At 41.8% G+C, this 23,989-nt stretch overlaps 1 pseudogene; it reads right to left on the bottom strand.

Moving 5' to 3' along the window:
* Positions 1-306: 306 nt before the first annotated feature.
* LOC149162602 (B-box zinc finger protein 22-like) lies at positions 307-1,289 on the bottom strand (annotated as a pseudogene).
* Positions 1,290-23,989: the final 22,700 nt, after the last annotated feature.

The raw sequence follows: 23,989 nt of genomic DNA, 5'->3' as shown, positions 1-23,989 counted from the left end.
CGAAAATGTTCAGAGGATCATATCTCGCCTTTCTCTGCAGAAATATTCCCCATTTGCTCCCAAAATGATTCTTCCACTGCCATTCCTGGGAATGGTGGGCTAAGTATTGCTTCGCGCCCAAGCCTGATTCGCTCTTATCGTTGCCAATCTCGTTTGCGTTCGTCGATACATCGATTATTTGCTGGTTCTGTGATAGCAAATCGTTTAAGCAGGAGGACCCGGCCAAGCACAGTGGGTCAGCGGATCGAAGAACGCCTACTGCGTAAAAGATCTCGTCTTTGTCCTCAGGTATTACTGCAGAAGCGGTCAGTCCATGAGGGAGCTGCACCTTTGTGCATAGTAACGCCGCTCCATATATCCGAGCCAGGGCGATTTATATATACGAGCCTGTCTATGATAAGTCAGTGCCATATATACATACGAGCCTTTGTTTAGAATAAAGGCCAGCCTATAACCAGCGCGACTCCGGATCGAATCGGCAACGAAGATATTCATTTTGTCATTTTGAGAAGCATCATCAAATCCAAAGATCGTCAAGTTCTCTCTTCGCTTGCCTTCCTTTGGTTGACAAATAGTTTTTTCGAGGCCAATAAAGCCCAGATGCGGTTGATGGAGATGCCATTTCAGGAACCTGTGCAAGACAGTTTTCAGAATTATCTTCCTCCGTGCTAAAGGAATTTGCAGGCCATTCTTCTACAAAGTTGGCATTATCTGCCCTGGAAGAACCTGCCTCGCCAAAGCCATAACCATTGTCCAAGTCAGGAAAATTGAGAAATTCATCCATTCTCCAGAGCGGTAGCAAATCCGAAAAATACTCAAAAACATTACCTCTTCGGGATATGCCTCCTCCTCCTATTCCCTTCTGTACTCCTTGATGCAACGATGTAGGGACTTCCGTTGGACCATTTCTCAAGGTTTGTGGTTTTTCGTTGGTGATATCATACGACTGTGTAGAAGTTTTTGTGGAAGGAGAAATGGTGTTCGAGGGTTCAAGGCCAACCTTAATCCCTGTCACTAGAAATCTTTGATGGGCAGCTACAAGAGAACGTATTGAAACATCGCATTGCCGGCAAAGAAGAGCTCGGTCTTCCAGACAGAAAAAATATCCCACCTTCTCCTGGCGACTGAGAAGAAGGGTTGATGAGGGATACTCTCTGATGTTTGCTAGCTAATTTTTTGGCAGCGTGGACATTATTGTCACAGGCTGAACAGAGAGCAGCCTCATCAGCACAACACAGGAAAGTGGCCTCTGCTTTTTCACAGATATCACACTGGATCTTCATCTTCATCTATTTCTGCACAACACCCTGATATCTGTTTGCTATAGCTAGACCCTGGTTATAAATTCCTATTGTAAGCCTCAATTATCATGTGTGGACTATGGTGAAAGTTGTGGAATTTTGTTGAAGCAATCTTGTTTAAACCTATGTTGAATGAGGCATTGAAGTGTTTGTAAGGGTGACTGCCGACAGGAAAAGACATAGTTAGTCTATGGTGCGACATAAAGCTGGCGCGTAGCCTTATAAATATCAACAACAAAGGAGTTTTATTTGTTGCAGATCCGATTTGTTGGGTTGATCTTCCAATGACAAATAAATTTGGAGAAGCCTCACCCAAAATCACATCCATTATGCATGTAGCAACTCCCAAGCAGTAAATTCAAGTTTGTCTTTGGTGATTGAAAATTCCAGATTGGCTGGGTACGTTACAGTATAGCTTCAACATTCATCTCTCAGTGTAAGAGGCTACAACACTTGGTTATTGGAGGTCGAATTCATAGGGAAGTGTTCACTTCAACCAGTGGACTGAATTTCATTGAATTAAATCCTTGTGTTGGCCTAGAGAATATTTAACATTCAATTCCTATTGGCAGCACAAATTATTTCATGTTCAGATCAGACCAAGGTCCTATGGCAGCTTATTGAAAGAAACCGTGTTGTTGGTAGGCTACCTTCATTTTCGGAGTTGAATATTGTTGCAGAGGAAGTCAATAGAGAAGCAGTCCCAGGTTCCTGCATATTCTTCCTTCTAATTCTGTCTTCAAAATTCTTATCAATCCTGTTCTCAAATGATTTGAAGAAATTTGTTTACAATAGTACAATGATTGTGAGCCTTATATCATGTACAAACCCGAGTCATGTATTAGGTGCTGAGTGGGAATAATGTATGATGCTTGTGTTGTCAACAAGAATATAGTAGAGTTGGAATTTTGTATGTGGTCAAAGAGTTAAGTCTTATTCATATGTACGTTGGTAAGGTACCTTGCTGGAGAGTATTCTTGTACACAGTATTGCAAGCTGATTGATTTGAAGTTGTTGCCATAAGTTTATTTGGTGTCCATCTTTTCCTCATTGTTTTACTATCTTTTGAGGTTAGAAATGGCTCCAATCGGTGCAATATTAGAGTTAGTGGACAATCTAATACTCTCTAGTATGAATAATACAGTCAAAATCAGCAAGGATTTTCTCACCGATATTCATAGTTGTTTGCAAAATGTACAAGAAAAGATCGATTTTTTGCAGCTTGAATCACAGCTACAGCAAGAAGAGCTACATCAAAATAGACACCATTCTGAACCTGTTTTTGTTCAGAACATTGAGACAACCACCCATCAGCAGCATGTTAATATTGTTCAAGTTCATTCAGATCCAGTACCCAATAAAGCAGCAGTTGTATATGCAGATGCAGAAACTCAGTCTGCACTTCCCAAGCCCATCATCAGACCTTGGGAACAGCTTGTCCACAACAAGCACATAACTGGTCTTGGATATGACAAGGACTTGTCCTTTCATATTCTAGACTATGCCAAGCCCATTCAATTTCAGAGTGCTGGATTTATTCATGACAGTTCACCTCCAGCTGTTCCAGATTCTGCCCCTCTTCCACAACAACAACAACAATAGATCATAAAATGCCAACACTGTGACCGAGTTGGCCATCTGAAAGATCACTGTTTTGATCTTCATCCATGTAAGCACTGCCATAAAACCAGTCATTCTTCACACAGATGCTTCAAAAACAAACGTCCTGCAAGAAAAAAGCTTCATCTTGGATGGATCGCTTCTTGGCAATGGGCATCAACAGCCAAGAAGATATTCCAAACACATGTCAGAACTTGTTCCAGAATATTGAACAGTCTTGCAGTTGAGTTTTCTCCATCATCTCACCTTGTATCTGACAGGGGGGGAAATGATGGTCATCTACAAGCTTCAAAGTCACATCAAGCGAGCCTGAGCCACAACCTGCCACACCAGTTTCAGAGTTGTAGCCAGAGACAAAGATGCCTGAACATGCCTTCAGTTGGCAATCTGGGACACTTCCTCTAGCAGAAGACTTCAACTTCTTGTCAGTTTTGGAAGAATTCCAAGAACACAATTGAGAACACTTCCTCTAGCAGAAGACTCCAGCTTCTTGCCAGTTTTGGAAGAGTTCCAGGAATCGCAGAGTTTTTGGTCATCCTTAAACCATCACAGATTAAGAGCACTTCCTCTAGCAGAAGACTCCAACTTCTTGCCAGTTTTGGAAGAGTTCCAGGAATTGCATTAAGCATTCCAGAGTTGTTGGTCATCCTTAAACCATCACAGATTAAGAACACTTCCTCTAGCAGAAGACTCCATCTTCTTGCCAGTTTTGGAAGAGTTCCGGGAACTGCACTAAGCGTTCCAGTGTTGGTGGTCATCCTTAAACCACCGCCCTTTTTTACCAACATTTCATAGAGCACATTAAACCTAGTGCTGCCATGCATTTTTTGCACATTTTGTATTACAACTCTCTTCTTCGACTCATACATAACCCTTCGGATTAAGGGGGGGAATGTTGGACACCTAATCCTAATGGGTTAGTGTGGAAGTCGAATGGACAAAAGCAGTCCAAGAGACCTTGGGATCTGAAACCCAAGAGTCACATAATGTACTATAAATGTAAATCATTTGTCAATAAAAATTGTACTGACTGATTTATCTTTCCTATTCTTTGCTGTCCATGTGTGTTTTAACAAAAACTATCGAAAATTCATCCCTTCTGTATTGTTTTATACTTTTTCGGACTTAAGGGATTAGATGACGAAAAAGGACTTTCGGAGTTGACTTTACGTACCCTTTCAGACTCTCTAAAAATGAAAAGGACCGAGTTATCTTTGTCGTTAGACTCGTTAAAAACATTAAATAGCGAAAAACTTGTCTTTAGACGAGAACGAATTTCACTATCGCTAAGCTCGTTAAAACATAGCAATGGGTTTGCCAGAAGGGAAAATTATAGAAAAGCATATGTTATCCTCCTCAAGCTTGACAAAAATAAAGAGGTACTGGTTAGCAATGACTGGGGAAAAATTGGGAAGAAACTCAAAGAACTTTATTGGTAGCAAGTCGCTCTTGAACATGACACTTCCACCCCATGCTAGAGTCGGGTTGGGTTGTTTCATTCACCGGTCACATCACCATGGTCTCGCCATACCATCCACCTTTGGGGTAAATGCTACCAATCCATCACACAAGTGTCGCCGATATGTTCAAGAGAAGTCATCCAGAGAAATAACCCGTGTCCCATCCACTACCATACATTATCCTTCATTCTTTCATGACCGCCACCCTGAACCATATATCATCAGATCGTTTTCACCTCCATAAAAATCATTTGCTCCGTTCCGTGTCACTGATGTGGGATACATCAAGGCCCTCCTTTGACGGATCACTTCTTGTCGACATCAGCTCATTATCCAAGAAGTTGATCTAGGAACACCCCCTTCAGTACTTTGAATCTGTCATGCCTCAATGGCAAGTTTCTCACTTCCGGCGACAGGTATACATCAATGACCTTCGACCGAAATATTTTGCGTGGTGTTCGACGCCAAGTCCTTTATTCACACCACGTGAATTGTACTGCAGTACCTTGAGGGTCATTATCATTATCGGTGATTCCTCTCGTGCTTGTTAACGGTTTACATCATTGACTGGTAATCAAGCGATGTCTTTCCATGTTCGACTTCAGAACATTTCTCACATGGATCGACTTGTACTTAGGGTGAAGATCGGACGAGATTGAAGACCCCGGATCTAGTTTCATCCATCCGGGATGCGATATATATTCAGGAAAAATAAAGACATTGACATGTACAACATTACAACACAATAATCATCCTACCAAAAGGATGATGATTTCATCAAAATCATCAGTCTACCATCAGACGATTGTCTGTCCTATGTACATCAAAATGAATTTATAAAGCTGAGCATGGGAATGCCCGCCTCAGCTAGATCATGAAAACAGTATGAAAAATAATGTATTGTATTGTATATTATTACAGGTCTCCCCCCAGCATTGGAAGAACTTCAGATCCTCCTAATAAAGCATTTCACCCGATAAACGGCCTCATACTTTAGGGGGAAACTGTTATAGACATTTTTGTGCCTTACAGCTATAAGCATGAAATGTCCATAATTCAAGGGATCCAAAGTCCCTAAAGATGTCGTTACAGCTCCTAAAGGAACAAGGTCAACCAATGAAAGCTTCTCCCAGAAGTTCTCCACCAAAAACCACTCAGAAACAGTCAATTCAGGATCAATTCAGAGGCTCCACTAGCTGCCTGTGTCGAAATGCAGAGGCTACACTGGCTAGGTGCACTGCAACGCAGGTGGAAGCACTACCAGGGTGCGCTGAGCGGGAAATGACAAATGACAAACTCATTCAACGAGGTGGAAAGACCCTGGAAGCTTCCAGAATCTTCTCCAATGACACTTGCCTCAATGAATTCGACTAGTGATGAGTAAGAGGCTCTCAACCTCCAAGTGGAAGCAAGAACTGACAGAGAGAAGCCACAAGTCAAAACATAAGCTGACTCATCCTCTCTGCTTACATCTATATATGGATCTCTCACCCAGAGGTTCAAGAGGCTGGAATTTTGTACTTTGCAGAGAATTGCTGTTGGTTTGAGATTGAGATTAGTACATTGGGTGATTTATGCTTTGTTGGAGGAGAGGAAGGGATTCCTTTGCTGGGAGGTAGATGCTGGATCGGAACTCACTTGGTTGTATCTCCTCTTGGACTTTCTTATTCTATTAATAAACTATTTGAGTTTCTCCTACATGCTGTGTACCAATGATGTTTTTTTATGCTTACATGTTTAGCTTAATCTGATCTTGAGCTTTTTATGAATGTATATCTATCTCTTCGTGTAGTTTCTCTCTCTTGTGATCTTGCAGGAATTCGGTGAAGCTAGGCCGGTGAAGGAGCAAGAAGCTGAGAGCCACTGAAGAGAGGAGTGATTGGATCAACAAACTAGAGGAAGACACAGGTTAGTTACATCCTTTCTCCTCATTTACATTTCATAAAGAAGAAATACTCAATTAGTTTTCCTTGTTTGTTGCTAAGGCACTATCACACCTTAGAGTGGGATAGGGGCATTCCGAATTGGATACTTTTCCCAACAAAAAATTGGCGACTCCGCTGGGGAATGTATCTTGTTAGTTTATTTGTGTTTCTATTGTTGTTCTTCTCATAAACTCAGGAGTGCCGAATCGAAATGCATTTGCCATTTTCAAATGCAAAGTAGAGATCTGCCACTCTAGTCCACTCACTGGGCCTGTTTTTATGATCTGAACAGCTGATCCACAAGTGCTCTAACAACCCTTTGTGATAGATCTTAGTCCTCCTTTAAATCATCCTCCTAATTGTACCTAATTGATAGCTTTTATCCGGCCAAAAACTGTAGATTAAACTGCAAACCGTGACCCAGAACCCAGAGGCAATTCTCGTTTCTGCTTCAGCGTAGACTCTGTGAAGAGGTTCTGCATTTCAACGCAGGTCCCGTGAAGGATACCTGCGCTGAAGTTCAGTTTCTCTTTGCTGAGGGTGCACTGATCAGCCCTTGCCTTGTGCAGCTATGGTTCCCTGCTTCCTTTTGCTCAGTTTTATCACTGTTTTTTGCAGCCTATTATCAGTCAGTGTACCTATCTGAAACCCCTTTTCTTTGCCTCAATTCCGCCTCAGTTGTATAAAGAAACTGTATTTTTTCTTTGTGTATTTGTTACATCATTTGCAGTTTCCCATTACAAAAGTAAACTAGTCATACTGTCGCCCTTAGATCTAGACCTGTCGAAAGTGTCGTTTTGATCTTAGGAGTGAGTTTGTTTGCTGTTCACAGTTGATTAAACTTTTACTTTTGTCGTTTGGTTTCAATTTATGCATTTCTAGTGTCGAAACAAGTGTTTACTTCAAAATCATAAGTGTCGTAATTGTCTTTTTTTTCGAAAAGAAACTTGTTTATGTTTTCACTGGAAATTGAATTCAAATTTGTACAACAGCTTTCTTTTTAGGCATCAATATTAAGAAAGCGAAAACAAATACATGCATATGTGCATTTGCATTTTGATAGTTTGCATGCTTTGATTTAGGAAAAGTGCATTTACAGTGTGCTCTATGCTCTTTGGGAAAAGATTGTGTCTTTCTTTTCCCCTTGTAGCTAGGATTTTCATCGTTGAAAAGATATAAAAGCTTGCTTATCATCTTTAGACTGCATTTAGGAATTGTATCATACATCTCGTGGTGATCCAAAAAGGCAAACTTCTAAGAAAGATCAACCTAAAATAAATTGAATGAACTTAACAACGCTTTGTAACTTAACGCACAACATAGAGGTCTAGGCTAGAGACGTGTTCCGGCGTCGTAAAACCTAGTGAATGTCGATCTCGCTGATGGTTGGGTGATTCCTCCTGAGAGACGATAGTGCCAGTACGGATTGTGCTCCCACGTACCGTTGAGTATATATTGGGAGACCCCTATAGGAATAAAACCTTTATCCTTAGGAAACCGTGTCGGCCGCCCTACTGATCGTAATGCACTGAACACAGCATTCGGGAAGATTGACCGCCCGTACCTTAAAAAGTATTCTGCGGTTTTGCGAAAAGTTTGGCACACCCTCTACCTAGAACTCCAGAGCAGTTCCTTTTGGCCTTTTTCAGACTCTATAACGGAAAAAATCCATCCGAGCATTTGTCACTTCGGGCTCGTTAAAACATCGAAGGAGACTAGAGTCATCTTTTGCTTTTTCTCGACTCTTTAAAATTGAAAAAGCAAGTTGTGTCTAAGCGTCGTTAAAATTTATTTTAAACGGAATAATCACCCTCTTTCCTGCGTTGATCTTTAGGTTGAGAAAATGGAGCCTACCAACCAAGGAATTCCCCTTGGTGGAAATCCTAGTCCCTTCTCCTCTTGGGGAGATGTTGGTGCGCCCCATATGGCCACATTGTCGCTTCCAGGACTGACAATTGGCTTGCCGGTCTGGCTCTTCTCAATCAATGTCGTTCAGAACACCACTGTTCCTGAACAGTCGAATCAACAGTTAGACCAGTCTAGATTTACCCACCAGCCTTCTACTTCCTCTAATTCTTCCTCTCCTCCTTCCTCTTTGCTTGACGGAACTGGTAAAAAAAAAAACCAAGTTCCTAAGGAGAAGAAGGAAAAGAAGAAGAAAGAGAAGAAGAAGAAGGAGCCAAAAGCGACTGGGGGCAAACAAGTGTCGTTTGACAAAAATCCACACACAGAACTGACTAGGCCTAAATCGCCATGTGTCATATGCAAGGGAGACCATTTCCACAGAGATTGTCCCTGCATCCCTCGGATACTAAGGGACTGGTCTCCCCGTTTGCACAATCCGGTAGCATCAACCTCTGATAGCCATGTTGAATGCATACCGTCAACTAGCGAAAGTGAAGTCCTTGGACAAAAAGGGAGAGCTAGATCCCCCTGTAGATTGTGCGAAGGCAATCATGCCATCCACCGTTGTCCCTTCTTAGATGAAGCGAAAAGAGTTTTGGATGATCGTCCGGTTTCACTGTTACGACTTCCTCCTTGGTATAAAAAACTCTTGTCGAATCCTTCGTTAGTTGAAAATCCAGCTGGCCCGCTCAAGTGGTCAGCTGAAGCGCCGATCATTGAATATGAACCAGCTGAATCCATACCCGACGAAAGTCAAAAGGTCGAGGCGGCAGTTGACCCGGTCTTGCCTTCAGAGGATTTATCTTCGAATGATACAGTCACTGAAGAGGATAAAGATGACACCATCCAAATTCTCTTCATCAACACAGACTCTGACGAGCACGGGGGCAATCCCCCCATTCCTTTATCGCAGGAAGGAAGTTCGTCAGAGCAATACCCGACCGTCTACTCGGTCCCACCACCAAGCAACCTAGTTGTCTCCTTCGACTGGAACCAACTAGGCAGACCCCATTTGCCAGCAAGCATACCATTCAGAATTATCGTCCAAATATACAGAATGGTCATAGCTGGCACCATCATTGATGAGGGGGCATCTGTGAGTATCCTTTCCTCTATTTCTTGGAAAGTGCTTGGTTCGCCAGCGCTTTTGCCTGAAATGAGAAATCTGACAGGCTTTGATAAAGGAACCAGTCGACCTTTAGGGATCTTCCCCAACGTGCCTATCACATTGAAAGGGAAGACCGTTCAAATGAACGTGATGGTCGTTCAAGGACCCTTGGATTATAATCTACTCCTTGGACGAGACTATATATATTGCATGGGAGCCATCGTCTCCTCACTCTTTAGAGTAATGTGTTTTCCGCACGAAGGAAGAGTGGTCAAGCTCGTAGACCAGCTTTCATTTCCCGGATCACGCATCGCAAATAGTCATATACCGTCCCTAAATGGTCTCTTCACGCAAGAAATGTCTCAACCCACGGTCCGTCCTCCCGATGAGCGCGAGTAATTCGGAGGGATATGACTGGAACCCAGGGGGCATGCGTCCTGGTCTGCTTCGGCAGAAAAACTTTGGGTATAGGGTAGGTTTCCGCGGGAGAATATGACTAGTCTGTACCCCGTCCGTCTTGGAAGAGGGGTTATTCTAGAATAAGATTCTTTTGTCAAAGTTATGTGTTTGGCGCTCGTTGTCACTCACCTTTGTCTATCTCGGTAGACATCGCCGAAGAAGTGTTTTGTTTGCTGCGCAAATGAGACAATCTTTGGTAACCTGAAAGAGGTAGGCCTTTCCTGGTAGAACAAATGTTTTATCTGCAAATTGAGGGGTAACCTTGAAATCGTACTTTATACCTGGGGGCATGCAAACCTTTTGGAGTGCAAGCAAAGAGCGGTTATTTATCTGTTTTTTGGATTAGTCGTTTCCTAACTTGCATAACGAAAGGATGCGGGGCATAGCTTTGTAAGGCGCAAGCTCCATAAAAAATGGCATCTTACACAAGACATTCTTATCATATGACTGGATTAATCGAGCAGTTTTAGCACATAGTTTATGCTCGTTAAAAAATGAACATAAGACCGAGCAGTGTTTTTCCGCGTTTAAGCTCGTTAAGAAATGAACTACCCTCCGGTAAATAACCACCGTGAATGTAACATTATCAGCCATTAAAGCCTTGGTCGTGTTTGCACCGTCACCTCCACTTTTCCATTGGCCGATCATTCACCTCCATATTGATTGTTTACCCTTTTTGAGGAACAGCTGCGAAGAGTGATTTCACTAGCCATCCTTGTGACACTGCCGTGATTGGAAAATTCCAACCCTTACCTGGAATCAGCTGCTACCCGTTTTATCACTCGTTCCTCAAAAGACGAGTCTTCTTTAAGCTCTTTTCATCTGACTCGTAAAATATGAAAAGATTTCTGAGTTCTGGCCTTCCAGCTCGTTAAAGCGATCGGAAGTGCTATCCCTCCTTTAGATTTTAATCTTTTTGGACCTAAGGGATTATTGCACAAAAAGATCGAGCGCTTGTTTTGTTCGGCTCGTTAAAACTATCGAAAATTCATCCCTTCTGTATTGTTTTATACTTTTTCGGACTTAAGTGATTAGATGACGAAAAAGGACTTTCGGAGTTGACTTTACGTACCTTTTCAGACTCTCTAAAAATGAAAAGGAGCGAGTTATCTTTGTCGTTAGACTCGTTAAAAACATTAAATAGCGACAAACTTGTCTTTAGACGAGAACGAGTTTCACTATCGCTAAGCTTGTTAAAACATAGCGATGGGTTTGCCCGAAGGGAAAATTATAGAACAAGCATATGTTATCCTCCTCAATCTTGACAAAAATAAAGAGGTACTGGTCAGCAATGACTGGGGAAAAATTGGGAAGAAACTCAAAGAACTTTATTGGTAGCAAGTCGCTCTTGAACATGACACTTCCAACCCGTGCCAGAGTCGGGTTGGGTTGTTTCATTCACCGGTCACATCACCATGGTCTCGCCATACCATCCACCTTTGGGGTAAATGCTGCCAATCCATCACACAAGTGTCGCCGATATGTTCAAGAGAAGTCATCCAGAGAAATCAACCGTGTCCCATCCACTACCATACATTATCCTTCATTCTTTCATGACCGCCACCCTGAACCATATATCATCAGATCGTTTTCACCTCCATAAAAATCATTTGCTCCGTTCCGTGTCACTAATGTGGGATACATCAAGGCCCCCCTTTGACAGAGCGCTTCTTGTCGACATCAGCTCATTATCCAAGAAGTTGATCTAGGAACACCCCCTTCAGTACTTTGAAGCTTGCATGCCTCAATGGCAAGTTTCTCACTTCCGGCGACAGGTATACATCAATGACCTTCGATTGAAAGATTTTGCGTGGTGTTCGACGCCAAGTCCTTTATTCACACCACGTGAATTGTACTGCAGTACCTTGAGGGTCATTATCATTATCGGTGATTCCTCTCGCGCTTGTTAACGGTTTACATCATTGACTGGTAATCAAGCGATGTCTTTCCATGTTCGACTTCAGAACATTTCTCACATGGATCGACTTGTACTTAGGGTGAAGATCGGACGAGATTGAAGACCCCGGATCTAGTTTCATCCATCCAGGATGCGATATATATTCAGGAAAAATAAAGACATTGACATGTACAGCATTGCAACACAAATAATCATCCTACCAAAAGGATGATGATTTCATCAAAATCATCAGTCTACCATCAGACGATTGTCTGTCCTATGTACATCAAAATGAATTTATAAAGCTGAGCATGGGAATTCCCGCCTCATCTAGATCATGAAAACAGTATGAAAAATAATGTATTGTATTGTATCTTATTACAAGTCTCCCCCCAGCATTGGAAGAACTTCGGATCCTCCTAATAAAGCATTTCACCCGATAAACGAACTCATACATTAGGGGGCAACTGGTATAGACATTTTTGTGCCTTACAGCTATAAGCATGAAATGTCCATAATTCAAGGGATCCAAAGTCCCTAAAGATGTTGTTACAGCTCCTAAAGGAACAAGGTCAACCAATTACAGCTTCTCCGAGAAGTTCTCCACCAAAAACCACTCAGAAACAATCAATTCAGGATCAATTCAGAGGCTCCACTAGCTGCCTGCGTTGAAATGCAGAGGCTACACTGGCTAGGTGCACTGCAACGCAGGTGGAAGCACTACCAGGGTGCACTGAGTTGGAAATGACAAATGGCAAACTCATTCAACGAGGTGGAAAGACCCTGGAAGCTTCCAGAATCTTCTCCAATGACACTTGCCTCAATGAATTCGACTAGTGATGAGTAAGAGGCTCTCAAACTCCAAGTGGAAGCAAGAACTGACAGAGAGAAGCCACAAGTCAAAACATAAGCTGACTCATCCTCTCTGCTTACATCTATATATGGATCTCTCACCCAGAGGTTCAAGAGGCTGGAATTTTGTACTTTGCAGAGAATTGTTGTTGGTTTGAGATTGAGATTAGTACATTGGGTGATTTATGCTTTGTTGGAGGAGAGGAAGGGATTCCTTTGCTGGGAGGTAGATGCTGGATCGGAACTCACTTGGTTGTATCTCCTCTTGGACTTTCTTATTCTATTAATAAACTATTTGAGTTTCTCCTACATGCTGTGTACCAATGATGTTTTGTTATGCTTACATGTTTAGCTTAATCTGATCTTGAGCTTTTTATGAATGTATATCTATATCTTCGTGTAGTTTCTCTCTCTTGTGATCTTGCAGGAATTCGGTGAAGCTGGGCCGGTGAAGGAGCAAGAAGCTGAGAGCCACTGAAGAGAGGAGTGATTGGATCAACAAACTAGCGGAAGACACAGGTTAGTTACATCCTTTCTCCTCATTTACATTTCATAAAGAAGAAATACTCAATTAGTTTTCCTTGTTTGTTGCTAAGGCACTATCACACCTTAGAGTGGGATAGGGGCATTCCGAATTGGATACTTTTCCCAACAACAAATTGGCGACTCCGCTGGGGAATGTATCTTGTTAGTTTATTTGTGTTTCTATTGTTGTTCTTCTCATAAACTCAGGAGTGCCGAATCGAAATGCATTTGCCATTTTCAAATGCAAAGTAGAGATCTGCCACTCTAGTACACTCACTAGGCCTGTTTTTATGATCTGAACAGCTGATCCACAAGTGCTCTAACAGCCCTTTGTGATAGATCTTAGTCCTCCTTTAAATCATCTTCCTAATTGTACCTAATTGATAGCTTTTATCCGGCCAAAAACTGTAGATTAAACTGCAAACCGTGACACAGAACCCAGAGACAATTCTCGTTTCTGCTTCAGCGCAGACTCTGTGAAGAGGTTCTGCATTTCAACGCAGGTCCCGTGAAGGATACCTGTGCTGAATTTAAGTTTCTCTGTGCTGAGGGTGCGCTGATCAGCCCTTGCCTTGTGCAGCTGTGGTTCCCTGCTTCCTTTTGCTAAGTTTTATCTCTGTTTTTTGCAGCCTGTTATCAGTTAGTGTACCTATCTGAAACCCCTTTTCTTTGCCTCAATTCCACCTCAGTTGTATAAAGAAACTGTATTTGTTCTTTGTGTATTTGTTACATCATTTGCAGTTTCCCATTACAAAAGTAAACTAGTCATACTGTCGCCCTTAGATCTAGACCTGTCGAAAGTGTCGTTTTGATCTTAGGAGTGAGTTTGTTTGCTGTTCACAGTTGATTAAACTTTTACTTTTGTCGTTTGTTTTGAATTTATGCATTTCTAGTGTCGAAACAAGTGTTTACTTCAAAATCATAAGTGTCGTAATTGTCTTTTTTTTTCAAAAAGAAACTTGTTTATGTTTTCACTGGAAATCGAATTCAAATTTGTACAACAGCTTTCTTTTTAGGCATCAATATTAAGAAAGCGAAAACAAATACATGCATATGTGCATTTGCATTTTGATAGTTTGCATGCTTTGATTTAGGAAAAGTGCATTTACAGTGTGCTCTATGCTCTTTGGGAAAAGATTGTGTCTTTCTTTTCCCCTTGTAGCTAGGATTTTCATCGTTGAAAAGATATAAAAGCTTGCTTATCATCTTTAGACTGCATTTAGGAATTGTATCATACATCTCGTGGTGATCCAAAAAGGCAAACTTCTAAGAAAGATCAACCTAAAATAAATTGAATGAACTTAACAACGCTTTGTAACTTAACGCACAACATAGAGGTCTAGGCTAGAGACGTGTTCTGGCGTCGTAAAACCTGGTGACTGTCGATCTCGCTGATGGTTGGGTGATTCCTCCTGAGAGACAATAGCGCCAGTACGGATTGTGCTCCCACGTACCGTCGAGTATATATTGGGATACCCTTATAGCAATAAAACCTTTATCCTTAGGAAGCCATGTCGGCCGCCCTACTGATCGCAATGCACTGAACACAACATTCGGGAAGATTGACCGCCCGTACCTTAAAAAGTATTCTGCGGTTTTGCGAAAAGTTTGGCACACCCTCTACCTAGAACTCCAGAGCAGTTCCTTTTGGCCTTTTTCAGACTCTATAACGGAAAAAGTCCATCCGAGCATTTGTCACTTCGGGCTCGTTAAAACATCGAAGGAGACTAGAGTCATCTTTTGCTTTTTCTCGACTCTTTAAAATTGAAAAAGCAAGTTGTGTCTAAGCGTCGTTAAAATTTATTTTAAATGGAATAATCACCCTCTTTCCTGCGTTGATCTTTAGGTTGAGAAAATGGAGCCTACCAACCAAGGAATTCCCCTTGGTGGAAATCCTAGTCCCTTCTCCTCTTGGGGAGATGTTGGTGCACCCCATATGGCCACATTGTCGCTTCCAGGACTGACAATTGGCTTGCTAGTCTGGCTCTTCTCAACCAATGTCGTTCAGAACACTATTGTTCCTGAACAGTCGAATCAACAGTTAGACCAGTCCAGAGTTACCCACCAGCCTTCTACTTCCTCTAATTCTTCCTCTCCTCCTTCCTCTTCGCTTGACGGAACTGGTAAAACAAAAAACCAAGTTCCTAAGGAGAAGAAGGAAAAGAAGAAGAAAGAGAAGAAGAAGAAGGAGCCAAAAGCGACTGGGGGCAAACAAGTGTCGTCTGACAAAAATCCACACACAGCACTGACTAGGCCTAAATCGCCATGTGTCATATGCAAGGGAGACCATTTCCACAGAGATTGTCCCTGCATCCCTCGGATACTAAGGGACTGGTCTCCCCGTTTGCACAATCCGGTAGCATCAACCTCTGATAGCCATGTTGAATGCATACCGTCAACTAGCGAAAGTGAAGTCCTTGGACAAAAAGGGAGAGCTAGATCCCCCTGTAGACTATGCGAAGGCAATCATGCCATCCACCGTTGTCCCTTCTTAGACGAAGCGAAAATAGTTTTGGATGATCGTCCGGTTTCACCGTTACGACTTCCTCCTGGGTATAAAAAACTCTTGCCGAATCCTTCGTTAGTTGAAAATCCAGCTGGCCCGCTCAAGTGGTCGGCTGGAGCGCCGGTCATTGAAGATGAACCAGCTGAATCCATACCCGACGAAAGTCAAAAGGTCGAGGCGGCAGTTGACCCGGTCTTGCCTTCAGAGGATTTATCTTTGAATGATACAGTCACTGAAGAGGATAAAGATGACACCATACAAATTCTCTTCATCAACACAGACTTCGACGAGCATGGGGGCAATCCCCCCATTCCTTTATCGCAGGAAGGAAGTTCGTCAGAGCAATACCTGGCCGTCTACTCGGTCCCACCACCAAGCAACCTAGTTGTCTCCTTCGACTAGAACCAACTAGGCAGACCCCGTTTTCCAGCAAGCATACCATTCAGAATTATCATCCAAATATACAGAATGGTCATAGCTGGTGTTATCTCAAAATCAAGCCCTGGAAGGCTGCAAACCAGGAAGATTTCAAGTAACTGTTTCAAACCAATCTTTTGACTAAGGCTCAGCCTCCTTAGCCTGAGAGGGCTCTCTCAAAGGGTTATTGATTTTGACTATTAATAAGATGGCTAACTCTTGTGGAATAACATTAACAAATATGAAGGCTGGACAAACATTAAACTAGTTTCCATTGGGCTTATGGAGTCAACCATACTTCAGTAAACAATGATACTGCCTTTACATAGAAGTCAGGGCATTTAGCATTTAGATGCTCAGAACACAACTCATATAAAACCACAGTTTACAAATGCATACAGGAAATCAGAGCACAATCAGTGAATTCTGAGTGATTATGCATTTATACAACTGTAAAAGACATTAAGGAAAGAATAAAATCACCATTCTGAACATGGAAATCCTTTATGAATCCTGAGAAGAAAAGCAGCCAACTTATATTACTGAACTCTGTCTTTACATAAGCCAAAACAATACTCTGTTTTATAAAATATCCAACCCTCATTACATTGTTGTTTCAGCTATATATAGAATCCTTATTCTAACTAATTCGAGCTTCCTCCTCCAGCATGAGGGGAATTCGATAACTACCTCTAATGACACCTATCAGCTATGCAACTAACTATTAAATACAATAAAGTGCTGACTGGAGTTTTAAAGAGTTCTAAATTAACTATGACTCTAACTCTATTTTCTATGCATAATGACTTCTCCTTGTTCTTTGACACCTGGTCTCTTTTTCAATTTGGCTGAGCTGGATGTTTAATACTCCATATCGACCTTGAACGCTGAATCTTTAACTGCTCAGTAGTGTTAGGAGATGTCCCTTGCTTCTCGGTTCCAGTTTTCCTCAAATTGCTCAAATGTACAACAGCATGTCTTCTAGCCTTTAATGACCCAAAATATGGAACACTGCCACGTTCTTGATGTGTTGTAGGCTGCATCGATGAGCATGTGTGCAGGAAAAAGTTCCTTGTATGCAAATCATTAAATACCCTTCGAACGGTGATAAAGGGGCTTTACAACAGAAATTTGAACTTGGGTTAAAATATTCCACCTTTTTAAACATACACCTGTCTTGATCTGAATAGCTATGGTAGCTCCATCTGATGTCTTGCATATCCTTTAGGTGTCTCCTTTTCAAAATTCCCGCTCATAATACCAAACTGCCTGTCTGTGTTAAAATCATCACCTACAGCAGTTTCGTAGCACGCTACGAAACTGCTGAATTATTTGAAACAGCTTGCCTTTGACCCGAGACCTTTATCACCGAAACATTTGATTGCCAAAAACTTCCTTCGACTTTTCAAATATATAGCAGGGATTTACATGTCTTCAAAAACAATAAGACTAAACAAATTTGACAAAAATTTGGAACAAAACCTTTCTTTGAAAAGAAAATTCATTTAACAGCTAACTGGCCTAGCTGTGCCTTCAAGTTTTCAATTTTCTTCTTCATAGCTTTATTCTCAGCTCTTAGGTGCATATTTATCTTTCTAATAAATTTGGCCTCTTTGATTGCTGGTACTGTCCATGTGTGAAATTGTGCATGGCCATCAACTACTGAATTCAACTGGTTTTTATAGGTTTCAGTTCCTTTCCACACAGCTTTACGATAATTTGCATACACGACTGCATACTCCCTAGCGGCTTTCTTCAGTTTGGCAATCTCATATTTAGCTGCTTCTAATTGGATTTTTATGGCTGCTATATTGTCTCCTTGAGATGTGATGATTGTCCTGCTTGTATCTTTTTGCCTAACTTTCTCGGTTTCCTCTGTTCTGGGCAGCGCTTCCTTTACTTGCTTCCTTGTAATAGGTCTTCTGGGTTTAAAAATAAATTCTTCACCTGGCTCATCGAATTTAAGCCTTTTTGAGGCTTTAGACTTCTTGGCATCTTCTGGTGATGACTGTGTCAAATCAATATGGACTGGTTCAGATTGCTCGAATTCAATGGCCTGTAATAGATCTTTCAAGCTTGCCTTAGACACTGGGCTCTCTTCAACAGCTATGGCCTTACCTTTTTCCTTATTTATTTGGCTTCTTGTCCTTACCCTTGAGACTGCTTCAGATCTGCTTGTTTTAGGTACAATCTTCTTATCCCGAGTTTTTTCCTTTGTTGATTGCTGAGGTTGTTCTTGAATGATCAGTGGCTTCAATGGTTTCCTTTGCTGTGACTTGATTTGCTTTTTAGCTCTTGCTTCTTTTTGGAGCTCAGCTATTGTGAATTCTTTGGCTGGTTGTGGAGTAAGGCCAGTCTTGCTTTGGAATCCAGCCATGAAAATAAACGAATTCCAATCTCTGCCTATCTTTTGGAGGCCATCCAAAACTAGCAACTTGATCAAACCATGATGAAAAAAAGAGGTTTCACAGTCCTCTTTCCTTAACTGCACCTTGTCACACATCTTACTCAAACTACGAAATAAATAAAAAGGAATGTCTATGGAGACTTTCCCAGTGAAATGCAAAAGAAGTTTGAAATGGTAAGAATAAACCTTATTGTACCTTCCTTCACAGGTCAAATATTTCTGTATGCAGGTGAGAAGAAGAGCATAATGTTCCTTGACATAATTTCTGGGCACTGCTTTTGTTAAGTCTTCGTTTATATATGCCTCCTTTAAAAACTCCTTACAAGGATTCATATCAAACTTAAAATTTTTAAACCATTCTTCCCGTCCTCTTGGGATCTCTGTCACAGCAGATATTGCTTCTGGAGAAACTTGTACTTCTAGCATAGCTATCTTTGAATTTAAACCAGTGAAGTTTAGCGCAAATTCTTTAGTTACCTGCGCATGTCCTCCTTGTAGCTTTTTGCAAAAGTTCCAGCACCCGGCATCTTTGAACGCTTTCTTCACGTCTTCATCCCTCAACGCTATATCCAGGCCCTCAGGTTCAGTCCTCTGGCATTTACCGGATCTGTGTTCTTTCCTCTCCATTTTTCTCTTTGAGATCTTCACACACAAAGTCTAACAGCTCTGGAGGAAATGGTGATTCAACTCTTTTTTTTTTTAAAATCAGCCTCGCTTGAAATTCAAATTGTTTCATTGAAACACTTCAATACATAATCAGGCAGACTTGTCACTCATGCATCACTTACGACCATCATTAAGGTCTATGCACAGCAAAATCTCTTGGGAATGATATTTCTGTGCATATTAACAGATTTATTGGTGGGGTAGTGGCAAATGAGCGTTCAAACGTGAAACGAGGGGTACATAAACTGACATGAGTGGACACAACTGGTGACTCACCTATCGGACTTGACATTTCGGGAAAGATTCGCTGCGGAATGCACGAATCCATGATTTTGCAGCGCTGTTAGTTTTAAATTATAATGATGCGCTGCGAAACGGCCTAATCATGACGCGCTGCGAAATTGCTTAACCATAATTGCGCTGCGAAACTGGCAAATGGGATGACGCTGCGAAATCACTAAAAGACACTGTGACTCGGATGAGACAAGACATGGCTATGGAACAATGATGGGTGGAGGAAAACCAATAGGAGTCGAGTATGGTTTGAGTTTAAAACTTTAAAACTCCAAATCCTAAGTGAGGAAAAATAAAATGAAATCAACTTAACACAGACCTTTGTCATCGGACTAAGACAGAGAATTATATGCATCAAATTTTTAGTTCTAAGTGATAACAGCTAGCACCATCATTGATGAGGGGGCATCTGTGAGTATCCTTTCCTCTATTGCTTGGAAAGCGCTTGGTTTGCCAGCGCTTTTGCCTGAAATGAGAAATCTGACAGGCTTTGATAAAGGAACCAGTCGACCTTTAGGGATCCTCCCCAATGTTCCTATCACATTGAAAGGGAAGACCGTTCAAATGAACGTGATGGTCGTTCAAGGACCCTTGGATTATAACCTACTCCTTGGACGAGACTATATATATTGCATGGGAGCCATCGTCTCCTCACTCTTTAGAGTAATGTGTTTTCCGCACGAAGGAAGAGTGGTCAAGCTCGTAGACCAGCTTTCATTTCCCGGATCACGCATCGCAAATAGTCATATACCGTCCCTAAATGGTCTCTTCACACAAGAAATGTCTCAACCCACGGTCCGTCCTCCCGATGAGCGCGAGTAATTCGGAGGGATATGACTAGAACCCAGGGGGCATGCGTCCTGGTCTACTTCAGCAGAAAAACTTTGGGTATAGGGTAGGTTTCCGCAGGAGAATATGACTAGTCTGTACCCCGTCCGTCTTGGAAGAGGGGTTATTCTAGAATAAGATTCTTTTGTCAAAGTTATGTGTTTGGCGCTCGTTGTCACTCACCTTTGTCTATCTCAGTAGACATCGCCAAAGAAGTGTTTTGTTTCCTGCGCAAATGAGACAATCTTTTGTAACCTGAAAGAGGTAGGCCTTTCCTGGTAGAACAAATGTTTTATCTGCAAATTGAGGGGTAACCTTGAAATCGTACTTTATACCTGGGGGCATGCAAACCTTTTGGAGTGCAAGCAAAGAGCGGTTATTTATCTGTTTTTTGGATTAGTCGTTTCCTAACTTGCATAACGAAAGGATGCGGGGCATAGCTTTGTAAGGCGCAAGCTCCATAAAAAATGGCATCTTACACGAGACATTCTTATCATATGACTGGATTAATCGAGCAGTTTTAGCACATAGTTTATGCTCGTTAAAAAATAAACATAAGACCGAGCAGTGTTTTTCCGCATTTAAGCTCGTTAAAAAATGAACTACCCTCCGGTAAATAACCACCGTGAATGTAACATTATCAGCCATTAAAGCCTTGGTCGTGTTTGCACCGTCACCTCCACTTTTCCATTGGCCGATCATTCACCTCCATATTGATTGTTTACCCTTTTTGAGGAACAACTGCGAAGAGTGATTTCACTAGCCATCCTTGTGACACTGTCGTGATTGGAAAATTCCAACCCTTACCTGGAATCAGCTGCTACCCGTTTTATCACTCGTTCCTCAAAAGACAAGTCTTATTTAAGCTCTTTTCATCTGACTCATAAAATATGAAAATATTGCCGAGTTTTGGCCTTCCAGCTCGTTAAAGCGACCGGAAGTGCTATCCCTCCTTTAGATTTTAATCTTTTTGGACCTGAGGGATTATTGCACAAAAAGATCGAGCGCTTGTTTTGTTCGGCTCGTTAAAACTATCGAAAATTCATCCCTTCTGTATTGCTTTATACTTTTTCGGACTTAAGGGATTAGATGACGAAAAAGGACTTTCGGAGTTCACTTTACGTACCTTTTCAGACTCTCTAAAAATGAAAAGGACCGAGTTATCTTTGTTGTTAGACTCGTTAAAAACATTAAATAGCGACAAACTTGTCTTTAGACGAGAACGAGTTTCACTATCGCTAAGCTTGTTAAAACATAGCGATGGGTTTGCCCGAAGGGCAAATTATAGAACAAGCATATGTTATCCTCCTCAAGCTTGACAAAAATAAAGAGGTACTGGTCAGCAATGACTGGGGAAAAATTGGGAAGAAACTCAAAGAACTTTATTGGTAGCAAGTCGCTCTTGAACATGACACTTCCAACCCGTGCCAGAGTCGGGTTGGGTTGTTTCATTCACCGGTCACATCACCATGGTCTCGCCATAACATCCACCTTTGGGGTAAATGCTACCAATCCATCACACAAGTGTCGCCGATATGTTCAAGAGAAGTCATCCAGAGAAATCAACCGTGTCCCATCCACTACCGTACATTATCCTTCATTCTTTCATGACCGCCACCCTGAACCATATATCATCAGATCGTTTTCACCTCCATAAAAATCATTTGCTCCGTTCCGTGTCACTGATGTGGGATACATCAAGGCCCTCCTTTGACGGATCGCTTCTTGTCGACATCAGCTCATTATCCAAGAAGTTGATCTAGGAACACCCCCTTCAGTACTTTGAAGCTTGCATGCCTCAATGGCAAGTTTCTCACTTCCGGCGACAGGTATACATCAATGACCTTCGACCGAAAGATTTTGCGTGGTGTTCGACGCCAAGTCCTTTATTCACACCACGTGAATTGTACTGCAGTACCTTGAGGGTCATTATCATTATCGGTGATTCCTCTCGCGCTTGTTAACGGTTTACATCATTGACTGGTAATCAAGCGATGTCTTTCCATGTTCGACTTTAGAACATTTCTCACATGGATCGACTTGTACTTAGGGTGAAGATCGGACGAGATTGAAGACCCCGGATCTAGTTTCATCCATCCGGGATGCGATATATATTCAGGAAAAATAAAGACATTGACATGTACAACATTGCAACACAAACAATCATCCTACCAAAAGGATGATGATTTCATCAAAATCATCAGTCTACCATCAGACGATTGTCTGTCCTATGTACATCAAAATGAATTTATAAAGCTGAGCATGGGAATGCCCGCCTCAGCTAGATCATGAAAACAGTATGAAAAATAATGTATTGTATTGTATCTTATTACAGGTCTCCCCCCAGCATTGGAAGAACTTCGGATCCTCCTAATAAAGCATTTCACCCGATAAACGGCCTCATACTTTAGGGGGAAACTGTTATAGACATTTTTGTGCCTTACAGCTATAAGCATGAAATGTCCATAATTCAAGGGATCCAAAGTCCCTAAAGATGTTGTTACAGCTCCTAAAGGAACAAGGTCAACCAATGACAGCTTCTCCCAGAAGTTCTCCACCAAAAACCACTCAGAAACAGTCAATTCAGGATCAATTCAGAGGCTCCACTAGCTGCCTGCGTTGAAATGCAGAGGCTACACTGGCTAGGTGCACTGCAACGCAGGTGGAAGCACTACCAGGGTGCGCTGAGCGGGAAATGACAAATGGCAAACTCATTCAACGAGGTGGAAAGACCCTGGAAGCTTCCAGAATCTTCTCCAATGACACTTGCCTCAATGAATTCGACTAGTGATGAGTAAGAGGCTCTCAACCTCCAAGTGGAAGCAAGAACTGACAGAGAGAAGCCACAAGTCAAAACATAAGCTGACTAATCCTCTCTGCTTACATCTATATATGGATCTCTCACCCAGAGGTTCAATAGGCTGGAATTTTGTACTTTGCAGAGAATTGCTGTTGGTTTGAGATTGAGATTAGTACATTGGGTGATTTATGCTTTGTTGGAGGAGAGGAAGGGATTCCTTTGCTGGGAGGTAGATGCTGGATCGGAACTCACTTGGTTGTATCTCCTCTTGGACTTTCTTATTCTATTAATAAACTATTTGAGTTTCTCCTACATGCTGTGTACCAATGATGTTTTGTTATGCTTACATGTTTAGCTTAATCTGATCTTGAGCTTTTTATGAATGTATATCTATATCTTCGTGTAGTTTCTCTCTCTTGTGATCTTGCAGGAATTCGGTGAAGCTGGGCCGGTGAAGGAGCAAGAAGCTGAGAGCCACTGAAGAGAGGAGTGATTGGATCAACAAACTAGCGGAAGACATAGGTTAGTTACATCCTTTCTCCTCATTTACATTTCATAAAGAAGAAATACTCAATTAGTTTTCCTTGTTTGTTTCTAAGGCACTATCACACCTTAGAGTGGGATAGGGGCATTCCGAATTGGATACTTTTCCCAACAACAAATTGGCGACTCCGCTGGGGAATGTATCTTGTTAGTTTATTTTTGTTTCTATTGTTGTTCTTCTCATAAACTCAGGAGTGCCTAATCGAAATGCATTTGCCATTTTCAAATGCAAAGTAGAGATCTGCCACTCTAGTCCACTCACTGGGCCTATTTTTATGATCTGAACAGCTGATCCACAAGTTCTCTAACAGCCCTTTGTGATAGATCTTAGTCCTCCTTTAAATCATCCTCCTAATTGTACCTAATTGATAGCTTTTATCCGGCCAAAAACTGTAGATTAAACTGCAAACCGTGACCCAGAACCCAGAGACAATTCTCGTTTCTGCTTCAGCGCAGACTCTGTGAAGAGGTTCTGC

The sequence above is a fragment of the Pinus tabuliformis genome, chromosome 5_2 (assembly GCF_031772625.1).
Source record: "Pinus tabuliformis cultivar Carrire ecotype Pingquan chromosome 5_2, CPIR1, whole genome shotgun sequence".
NCBI classification, from domain to species: Eukaryota; Viridiplantae; Streptophyta; class Pinopsida; order Pinales; family Pinaceae; genus Pinus; species Pinus tabuliformis.
The sequence above is the reverse complement of the archived record's forward strand: the minus strand, read 5'-3'. Positions and strand labels throughout refer to the sequence as shown.